Genomic DNA, 10642 nt, shown 5'->3' on the forward strand with positions numbered 1-10642 from the left:
TTCCCCTGCTTGTGCTCTCTCTCTCTCTCTCTCTCAATTGAATAAATAAAATCTTTAAAAAAAAAAGTTTTTATTTATTTCAGTAATTGCTACACCCCGTGTGGGGCTCGAACCCACAACACTGAGATCAAGAGTTGCACGTTCTTCGAACTGAGCTAGTTAGGTGCCCCAATAAACCCTCATATTTACTTCGAGGGTTTTTATTTCAAAAGTGCAAGCATAAAATCTGGCTTTCAGACATGAATGCATCCTAGCACCTGTACCCAGAAAGGTCATTTTAAAAACCCAGTTCTTTTTTTCTTTTTAAATAGCTTTGTTGAGGTATGATTTGCATTCCATAAAATGCACCAATTGTAAGTGGAAAGTTTAGGGTTTTTTGTTTGTTTTTTTTTTAAGATTTTATTTATTTATTTGACAGAGAGAGAGATAGTGAGAGCAGGAACACAAGCAGGGGGAGTGGGAGAGGGAGAAGCAGGCTTCCCGCCGAGCAAGGAGCCCGATGTGGGACTCGATCCCGGGACCCTGGGATCATGACCTGAGCCGAAGGCAGACGCTTAACGACTGAGCCACTCAGGCGCCCTAGGGTTTTTTAAATTAAATTATGGAGTTGTGCAATCATCTCATAATCCAGTTTTTTTAAAAAGATTTATTTATTACAGAGAGAGCAAGCGTGCATGCACAAGCAGGGGGAGTGGCAGAGGGAGAGGGAGAAGCAGGCTCCCCGCAGAGCAGGGAGCCCAATGCGGGGCTCGATCCCAGGGTCCCGGGATCATGACCTGAGTGGAAGGTAGACACTTAACTGACTGAGCCACCCAGGTATCCAATCCAGTTTTAAACCATTGGAATATCTCTCCATTTATTGAGATTGTTTTTAACTTCTCTTAGCTCTGCTCTCTAGTTTTTGGTGTTGGATATATTGCACTCCTTTTGCTACATGTATTGCTGAATATTTTGTTATTGTGAATGAAACTGATTTCTTAATTTCATTTTTGAGCTGTTCATTGCTTGCATATAGAAATACAACTAATAATTGCATAATTAATTTGTATCTTGCAATGTTATAAAACTCATTTATTAATTCCTGTACGTTTTGTTTGTAGATTCCTTATCATATTATCTATAATTAAACAAGTTTTACTATTCCCTTTCCAGTCTTTATTTTTCTTGCCTTATTACTTTGGTTAGCACCTTCAGTACAATATCAAATAAACACGACAACAGTGGATATCCTTGCCTTATTCCCAATCATATGAGAGAAGTTTTTAGTCTTTAACCATTAAGTATTGATTTAGCTATATTCCATAAATTTTGATGTATTGTTTTTGTTGTCATTCAGTAAGAAATATGTTTTTAGTTTAAATTTTGTTAGTTAGCATATAGTGCAATATTGGTTTCTGAAGTAGAATTCAGTGATTCATCACTTACATACAACAAACACCCAATGCTCATCACAAGTGCCCTCTTTAACACCCATCCCCCATCCAGCCCATCTGCCACCCACTACCCTCCATTGACCCTGTTTGTTCTCTGTCATTAAGAGTCACTTATGGCTTATTTCCCTCTCTCCTTTTTTTCTTTTGCCCTTTAGAAATGTTTTCTAAATTACCGTTAGCATTTCTTCACAAGGGTTCATGGGTTATTTAGAAATATGTTGCTTAATTTCCAAATAATTCCAAATTTCTAAGTATTTTAGATTTCCCATATTTCTGTGTTGATTTCTAATCTAATTCTGTTTTGAAAAACCATGCCTTAAATGGTTTCAGTGTTTTTATTTTAAAGATTTATTTATTTATTCCGGGGGAGGGCAAAGGGAGACAAGGAGACTCCAGCTGAGCGAGGAGCCTGACACAGGACCCCGAGATCATAACCTGAGCTAAAATCAAGAGTTGGGCACTCAAACCAATGGAGCCACCCAGGTGCCCCTGATTTCAGTGTTTTTAAAATATATTGAGGCTTTTTTTGTAGTCTAACATGGGAGTTAGCACATTTTTTCTTAATGGGTGAGATATCAATTAAACATTTTACACTTGCAGCCATATGGTCTTTTTGACTACTTACCACTGCAGTTACAGGATGCAAGCTACCATCAACAATAAGTAAACAAGTGGATAAGGTCACGTTCCAACAAACATTTATTTACAAAAACAAGCAGCTGAATAACCACATGAAAAGATGTTCAACATCATCAGTCAATGGAGAAATACAAATCAAAACTGCAATGGATTCCACTTCATATACCTATTAGGAGAACTGTAATTAAAACAAACAAAAATGGAAAATAAGTGCCAGTGATAATTTGGAGAAACTGGAACCCATGGCTAGTGGAAATGTGAAATGGTGGAACCATTGTGGGAAACAGTTTAGTGGTCCCTCCAAAAGCTAAACATTAAATTATCATATAACCCAGCAATCCCACTTCTAGATGTATACCCCAAAGCACTGAAAACAGGGACTCAAACAGATACTTAAGAAACAAACAAAAACAAAACTCAGATACTTATTCACAAATGTTCACTGCTGCATTTTTTTTTACAATAATCAACAACCCAAGTGTTGATCATAGATGAATGATAAACAATGTATATGTTTACATATATACCACATATATATACATATAATGGTATATACATATAATGGAATATTACTTGGCTATAAAGGGGAATGAACTTCCGATAAATGCTACAATATGGATGGACCTTGAAAACATTATGCCAAGTGAAATAAGCCAGATACAGAGACACAAATATTGTATGATTTCACATATATGAGATATCTAGAATAGGCCAATTCATAGGGATACAAAGTTGATTAGAGGGGCTGGAAGGAATGGGGAATGAGGAGTTACTCTTTAATGGGGACAGAGTTTATGTTGGGGATGATGAAAAAGTTTTGAGTGTGGTTAATGGTAATGGTTGCTCATTATCAATGTAATTGATGCCATTGAATTATACACTTAAAAACGGTTTTGAAAATTTAGGTGGCTGGCCCTTGGGCTGTAGCTTTATTGACTCCCACCTAGAAAATCATCTATTTGAGGTAATATTCCACATGTGCTTCCAAAGAACATGTGTTCTGCGGTTGGTAGAATGTTCCATGAATCAGTTAGGTAAAGTTGGTTTCTTCTGTCTTTGTTCTCCTGTTCCTCCTTTCCTGTCTTCTTTTGTGTGAAATACTTTTTAGTATACCTGTCCCATTCTTCTGTTGATTTTTAACATTTTTATTTCTTAATAGTTACTGTAGGAGTTTAATGTAAATATTAACTGATCACAGGCACCTGAGTGGCTCAGTCGGTTAAGCATCTGACTCTAGGTTTCCGCTCCAGTCATGATCTCTGGGTCCTCGGATCGAGTCCCTTGTCGGGCTCCACACTCAGTGGGGAGTCTGCCTGGGATTCTCTCTCTCCCACTGCCCCTCCCCACTCTCTTTTTCTTTCTCTATCAAATAAATAAATAAATATGTAAAAAAATATTAACTGATCACAATCTACACTAGGTTAATACTGACTTAAATTCTGGTAAAACAGAGCAACTTTACAATGTGGTTATAATCCTCCTCCCTTCATTATCTATTACATATCACATCTATATATGTTATAAACCCAACATTACAGTGTTACAAGTATTGCTTTACACAATCTAACAAAAGACTGTGTGTTCTTTAAAGAAATTAAGAGAAGAGAAACAATTAATTTACTCACAAGTTTATAATTTCTGGTGCTTATCATTTCTTCTTATCTGTAAGCATTTCCTTTTACCCTGAAGACTTCCTGTAGTGTACCTTGTAAGATAAGCTATTAGTCATGAACTCCTCTTCAATCTTTTAATTAAGCTGTAAATCCAAAACAATCACAATAAAAATCTTAAGAATTGTCCAGGAACTGGTCAAGTCAAAAGAAAAAATTTTTAAGTAGGCTCCACACCCAGCATGGAGCCCAACGTAGGGCCTGAACTCACAACCCTGAGATGTAGACCTGAGCCGAGACCAAGAGTCAGATGCTCAACTGACTGAGCCACCCAGGTGCCCCTGGTCAAGATAATTCTAAAGTCAATTCAAAGGAGAAATGCATAAGAATGCCCCCCCCAAATTTATAAAAGAACAATGCTCTATCAAATACAAAAATGAAGCCATAATAATTAAAATAACTGGTATAAGAATAGACAGAATAAAGACTCTATTATAGAGTCAGAAGACAGAATAAAAACTCTAGATTCAAAGCCCATGATTACATTTTACATGATTTATAATTATTTACTAAAAATAAAGGTGATATTTATTTTTATTTTTTATTAAAAGTTTGCTTTATTTTTCTGTTGAATCAAGTATTAGCCCCCCGTTTAAAGTTTGATAATTTTATGCCTTCCAAACAGCACAGTTTATATCTCACCTTATCAATAGCCAAATAATAAATCAAATTAGTCCCAGTGGTTATATCCACATCTAGATTGTTCGGGTGGTCAGGAACTCGTTTGCTTTAGCTTTTAGTTCTTGGTTGTATCTCCAAATACGAGATACAACCTGCTGCCCCCACAAAGAAATAGCCAACAGACTCCAGTTTTGGGGGGATAATTATAAGTGAGTATCTTGACCAAATAAACCCTGTGACCATCAAAACAGCAACTGAGCTGTGCTGAACTTCTCTGCAGGTCTGGCCATGTCAACTAATCCAGCACACACCAACCCCCATCTCATAATTGGAGCCCATAAAAAAACTGTTTTGGGACCTGCCGGGTGGTTGTACGCCAGCCTCAATCTCTCCGGCAGCAGGAGCTCCCACTTTATCGAGGACCCGGTGGTAGGTGGCCTGAAGGCCCGGGCACCAGCAGTTGACATCTCTGTGGAGGAGTTGGTCGTGGGCGGTCGAGTGGGAGAGTGGCTGCGTGCTCCTCCCTGGATGACAACGAAGGGCACTCATCACTTTCTCCTGTCACAGTGCCTCGCGTCCTCCTCTCCCCTAGGGTGCCCTTCCCGCGGATCAGGCTGCCCCCCTACCTAAAGGTGATATTTAGAATCAGCAGTAAAAGGGGAGGCAAATCAAATACTGATGAGAAAAGTCTGTACAACAAGATACAAAGATAAAAGAAATCAGAGAGACTGGGAGAAAATATGTGTAATATATATAACAGATAAAAGGATACATTTAAGAATATATAAATAATGGGGCACCTGAGTGGCTCAGTCAGTTAAGCATCTGACTTCAGTCCAGGTCTTGATCTCGGGGTCCTGGGATTGAGCCCCCGCATCAGGCTCCTTGCTCGGTGCTAAGTGGGCTCATCCCTCTGCCTCTTCCCCAGCCCGCGCACACTCCCTTTCTCTCCCTCTCTCTCAAATAAATCAAATCTTAAAAAAAAAAAAAAAAAAAGGAATATATGAATAACCTCCTACACATCAATAAGAAAAAAACAAGTAGCCCAACAGAAAAATGGGTAAGGGATACGGACAAATTATTTGTAAATGAGGGAAAACAAATGACCAATAAACATGAAAAGATGCAGAACCACAAAAGTAATCAGGGAAACAGAAATTAAAACAATGAGACATCATCATGCATTCATTAGATTATCGGAAATTAAAAGAATTTGAAAATTTAACATTTTCTAGAGTGTAAGGGAATATGTCCCTTTAAGAACTTCCAGTTTTGAGTACTGAAACAGCTACTTTGGAGAGCAATTGGGCAACAGTGATTACAATGTTAAGTGACCCAGCAATTTCACTTTTCAGTATCTATTCAGAGAAGCACCTTTCAAGGAGGCATGTATAAATATGTTCATTGTAACACTGTTTATAATGGTAAAGGACTGCAAGAAATTTAATTTTCACCATAAAGGAATGCTTGAATAATTTATGCTATATCCATACTCTTGTTTTGTTTTGTTTTTAAAGATTTTTATTTATTCATTTGACAGAGATAGACACAGCAAGAGAGGGAACACAAACAGGGGGAGTGGGAGAGGGAGAAGCAGGCCTCCCGCAGAGCGAGGAGCCCGATGCGGGGCTCGATCCCAGGACTCTGAGATCATGACCTGAGCCGAAGGCAGACACTTAACGAATGAGCCACCCAGGTGCCCCAATACTCTTGTTTTTATATAGCATACAAATTATGTATATATATATACACATGTATATATATAGCATATATATAAATGTGTGTATATATTATGATATATATATTTTCCATTATATAAAATAATGGAAGCAGCCCAAATGTCCATCAATTGACAAATGGATAAAGAAGATGTGGTAGAATCATTGCCATTTGCAAGGACATGGATGGAGCTAGACAGTATAATGCTAAGCAAATAAGTCAGTCAGAGAAATACAAATACCATATGATTTCACTCATATGTGGAATTTAAGAAACAAAAAAATGAACAGGGCGCCTGGGTGGCTCAGTTGGTTAAGCGACTGCCTTCGGCTCAGGTCATGATCCTGGAGTCACAGGGTCGAGTCCCGCATCGGGCTCCCTGCTCGGCAGGGAGTCTGCTTCTCCCTCTGACCCTCCCCCCTCTCATGTGCTCTCTCTCTCTCATTCTCTCTGTCTCAAATAAATAAATAAAATCTTTAAAAAAAAAATGAACAAAGGGGGAAAAAGGAGAGAGAGAAAAGAGACAAACCAAGAAACAGACTCAACTATAGAGCACAAACTGATGGTTACCAGAGGAGAGGGGGTGGGAAACCGCTGAAGTAGGTGAAGGGGATTGAGGTGTGCACTTGTGATGAGCACCAGGGTGATGTATGGAAGTGTTGAATCACTATACTGTACACCTGAAATTAATATTACAGTGTATGTTAACCAATTGGAATAAAAATAAAAACTTTAAAAAAATAAAAATAAAATTGTATAGGGGCGCCTGGGTAGCTCAGTCATTAAGCGTCTGCCTTCGGTTCAGGTCATGATCCAGGGGTCCTGGGATCGAGCCCCGTGTCGGGCTCCCTGCTCCGCGGGAAGCCTGCTTCTCCCTCTCCCACTCCCCCTGCTTGTGTTCCCTCTCTTGCTCTCTCTCTGTGTCAAATAAATAAATAAATAAATATTGTCAGAAAACTAGGCATGCCTACCTAACATTTCTGTCTCTTTTAATAATATGCTTTTTTATTTAATCCCATAAAATGCTGACTATTAGGAAGAAAGGTAGTACCTTTTCTTTTTAAGAATTTATTTATTTAAAGTCAAACAGAGAAAGACATGTATCATATGATCTCACTGATATGAGGAATTCTTAATCGCAGGAAACAAACTGAGTGTTGTTGGAGTGGGGGGTGGGGTGGGAGGGATGGGGTGACTGGGTGATAGACACTGGGGAGGGTATGTGCTCTGGTAAGCGCTGTGAATTGTGCAAGATTGTTGAATCTCAGATCTGTACCTCTGAAACAAATAATGCAATATATGTTAAGAAAAAAAAAAAGAAGAAGAAGAAGGTAGCGGGAGGGGAAGAATGAAGCGGGGGAAATCGGAGGGGTGGACTAACCATGAGAGACGATGGACTCTGAAAAACAAACAGGGTTCTAGAGGGGAGGGGGGTGGGAGGATGGGTTAGCCTGGTGGTGGGTATTGAGGAGGGCACATTCTGCATGGAGCACTGGGTGTTATGTACAAACAATGAATCATGGAACACTTCATCTAAAACTAATGATGTAATGTATGGGGATTAACATAAGAATAAAAAAAATAAAAAAATAAAAAATAAAATAAAAAATAAAAAAGAATTTATTTATTTATTTACCTGAGAGAGACAGAGAGAGTAACAGAGAGCACAAGCGGGGAGGAGAGCTCCCTCTGACTGAGCAGGGAGCCCGATGCAGGGCTCGATCCCAGGACCCCGGGATCATGACCTGAGCCCAAGGCAGACGCTTACCGACTGAGCCACCGAAGGGCCCCAGACAGGTAGTACCTGGACCAAAGTTGTCTGTGATGGAGATATGTCACAATATGCCTTTCCTAGATGGCTTTCAGCACCAATCTGGGACAAATTCTTAGAATTTCTTCTTGGAATGAACCAGTTCGGTCAGCTACCAAATTTTTTTCTCCTCCATATCAGAATTGGATTTTTTTTTTAAATAAAGTGTTGAGGGTGCCTGGGTGGCTCAGTTGGTTAAGCGACTGCCTTCGGCTCAGGTCATGATCCTGGAGTCCCGGGATCGAGTCCCACATCAGGCTCCCTGCTCAGCAGGGAGTCTGCTTCTCCCTCTGACCCTCCTCCCTCTCATGCTCTCTGTCTCTCATTCTCTCTCTCGCAAATAAATAATTTAAAAAAATTATAAAATAAAGTGTTGATTACCTCAGCGGCATTAAGAACAGTATTCTTAGGGTGCCTGGCTGGCTTAGTCAGAGAAGCATCCGACTCTTGATTTGGGGGTTGTAAATTTGAGCCCCACAATATTATTTTTCAAGTAATCTACTTGAAAACAAAATCTAGAAAAATAAGATTTAAATTAATTTACGTGAAAATAAAAATCTAAAAAAAAAAAAAAAGAATAGAAATCTTTTCAAGTCCCTTTTCCCTGAGGTGAAAAGGACATTATATCTTCTAATATTTTCTTTTTTTCAGGAGTTTACCACACCTAATCTTTGGCCCAAAGAGTGGGGCAAATTGCTTTGGGATTGTCTGTTTAAGGACAAAGGATCAATCCTTGTCTTAGGGTTTCCCAAATGGCAAAGTTGGAACTGTGTGCCCATATCCTAAATCCATCCTCGATCTAAGATGGCAGTAAATGAGACTTTAACCCAAGGGGAAGCCTAGAATGGCCCGCTCAGGCTATCCAGGGAGCCAGCAAACTCCCTACACCTGCTGTTGAGCACACAGCATCCATTGCCTGAATCCCGATATACCAACAACATTCACTCCCTAACCATGACTGACCACCTACTGTGTGCCTTGCAGTGTTCTTGCAATGCGGACTCAGCAGTGAACATGTTTTGAAAGCTTCAATTTTGTATTAGGCGTTTGGATGCTGAGGTAATGTGATCTGGACAGGGAGGGCAGAACCTTTTTTTCCTTCAGGGTACACTGTGAAATGATACACCATTTCTTTCCTAGGAAATGAGATATGTGAGGAGATTGTTGGTTTGTTTGTCACGAGATACGGCAGAACTCTAATGGATAACCAGTCTTCTCTTAACCAAGGTCCCGACCAGTAACCCGCTGGGGTTACTGCCACCCATCCGCATCGTGGCATAATGCTTTGGGGGCAGGTGGCAGCTTCTGGAGGTCCAGGGAAGGTAAGGTTGAGAGAAAACCGCCTCTGATCAATACAGCTGCAGCATCATCATAAATAATTTAAGCACATACTCCGTTTTTAGTTTCTTTGATCTGCTTCTCTCATCGTGCAGTGTGACTGCCACAAAAGTTTACTCTTTCCAAGGCTGAAGAACCTTTCCCGGCACCTCAGTCATCTTCCTGGGGCAAAGGTCCACTTTGTAGCCAACCTTCAGCTTCATAACCCAGCATCGACGTTTTTGCCATCCTGAAGGATCTCAAGTGCATTGCTGCTTTGAGATGTCACAAGCCAGAGATGGTGCGGGTAATAAGCCAAATGGGGTGGCTCTAAGAGCCGTCTTGCTGTTGTTCCTTATTTGTTTTAGAAGGTGGTTTTGTTGGGGAAGAGAAGAAACAGGGAGGAAGGTGGAGGGACGATTTATAGGATCTCAGATTCTGATCTAGTATTGTTTTTGATGGCAGTGAATGAGGAGATGGGGTATATTAAGAGGTATCAATTAGTATAGGATTGGCTGCTAATTATCAAACAAGGAGTTGACTGACTCTGGCAAAAACTGACAAAGCGTGTCTATTGTTCTATTTTGCCACCAAGATATATATTAAAAATCTCCTTGCTGTGCTGGGATTCCTCAACAAAGGGCACAGTTCGTACCTCCATTATTTTGAAATTAAGAATATTAACACCACTGATATAGGCTGATCTATTGATTAAAGTATTTGCTAGGGCTCAAGCTTGCTGCTCTATTATAGGGGAGGGAAATATCTGGGAAGAAATTTGCAGAGGAGAAACAAATCCTGCTATAAAAATAACATTGACTTTGAGGAACAGGAAGGACAACCTTTTGGCCAAGAGGTAGGCACATTTTTACCTGTCTCCAAACTACAAGCCAAGGCAAGGGGAGGAGCTATAGTATAGATTTAAAATAATATATCATCTTTTTCTGAATAAGATCAAGGGCACCACAGGGAAAGCATGTTGAGAAGTGTATTTATTAACTGCGTTTTTGTATCTGCCATACTGACTCTCTTTCAACAGAACATTCTCCTTCAGAGTCTCGCTATTCTAGCTGCCTCTCCTCATTGACTCTGCTTTACTTCACCTGCTTCTTATTTGGACCCATAATTGAAACGGAGGGTGCTGTGTCTTTTCTAATTTCAAGTGAATATGCTCCGTTCTAAGGCCTCAAACTACTTTTGGGGTGGCTTTCCCCAATGCCCACACATTTAGATAGGTCTCTAACTGGTGTACCAAAAAGCTCCTCGGTGCTCTGAGGCTCCTCCCGCAGCCCACGGGGGGGGGGGGGGTGAGCGGGGGGCGGGGGGGGCTGCGTGCTGGCAAACAAAAGGGGAACAATTCAATTCAATGGTTTGAATGGCTCGTCTGGTGTCAGGAGGTAATCAGAATTAGTAAGGAACCCAAGACAAACCAC

The 10642-nt window shown here is 40.2% G+C and overlaps 1 pseudogene; it reads right to left on the reverse strand.

Moving 5' to 3' along the window:
- Window positions 1-1062: 1062 nt before the first annotated feature.
- LOC129046271 (mitochondrial pyruvate carrier 2-like) lies at window positions 1063-4983 on the reverse strand (annotated as a pseudogene).
- Window positions 4984-10642: the final 5659 nt, after the last annotated feature.

The sequence above is a fragment of the Mirounga angustirostris genome, unplaced genomic scaffold (assembly GCF_029215605.1).
Source record: "Mirounga angustirostris isolate CCGP_5_RB_7025 unplaced genomic scaffold, mMirAng1.0.hap1 SCAF_7, whole genome shotgun sequence".
In the NCBI taxonomy this organism is placed as follows: Eukaryota; Metazoa; Chordata; class Mammalia; order Carnivora; family Phocidae; genus Mirounga; species Mirounga angustirostris.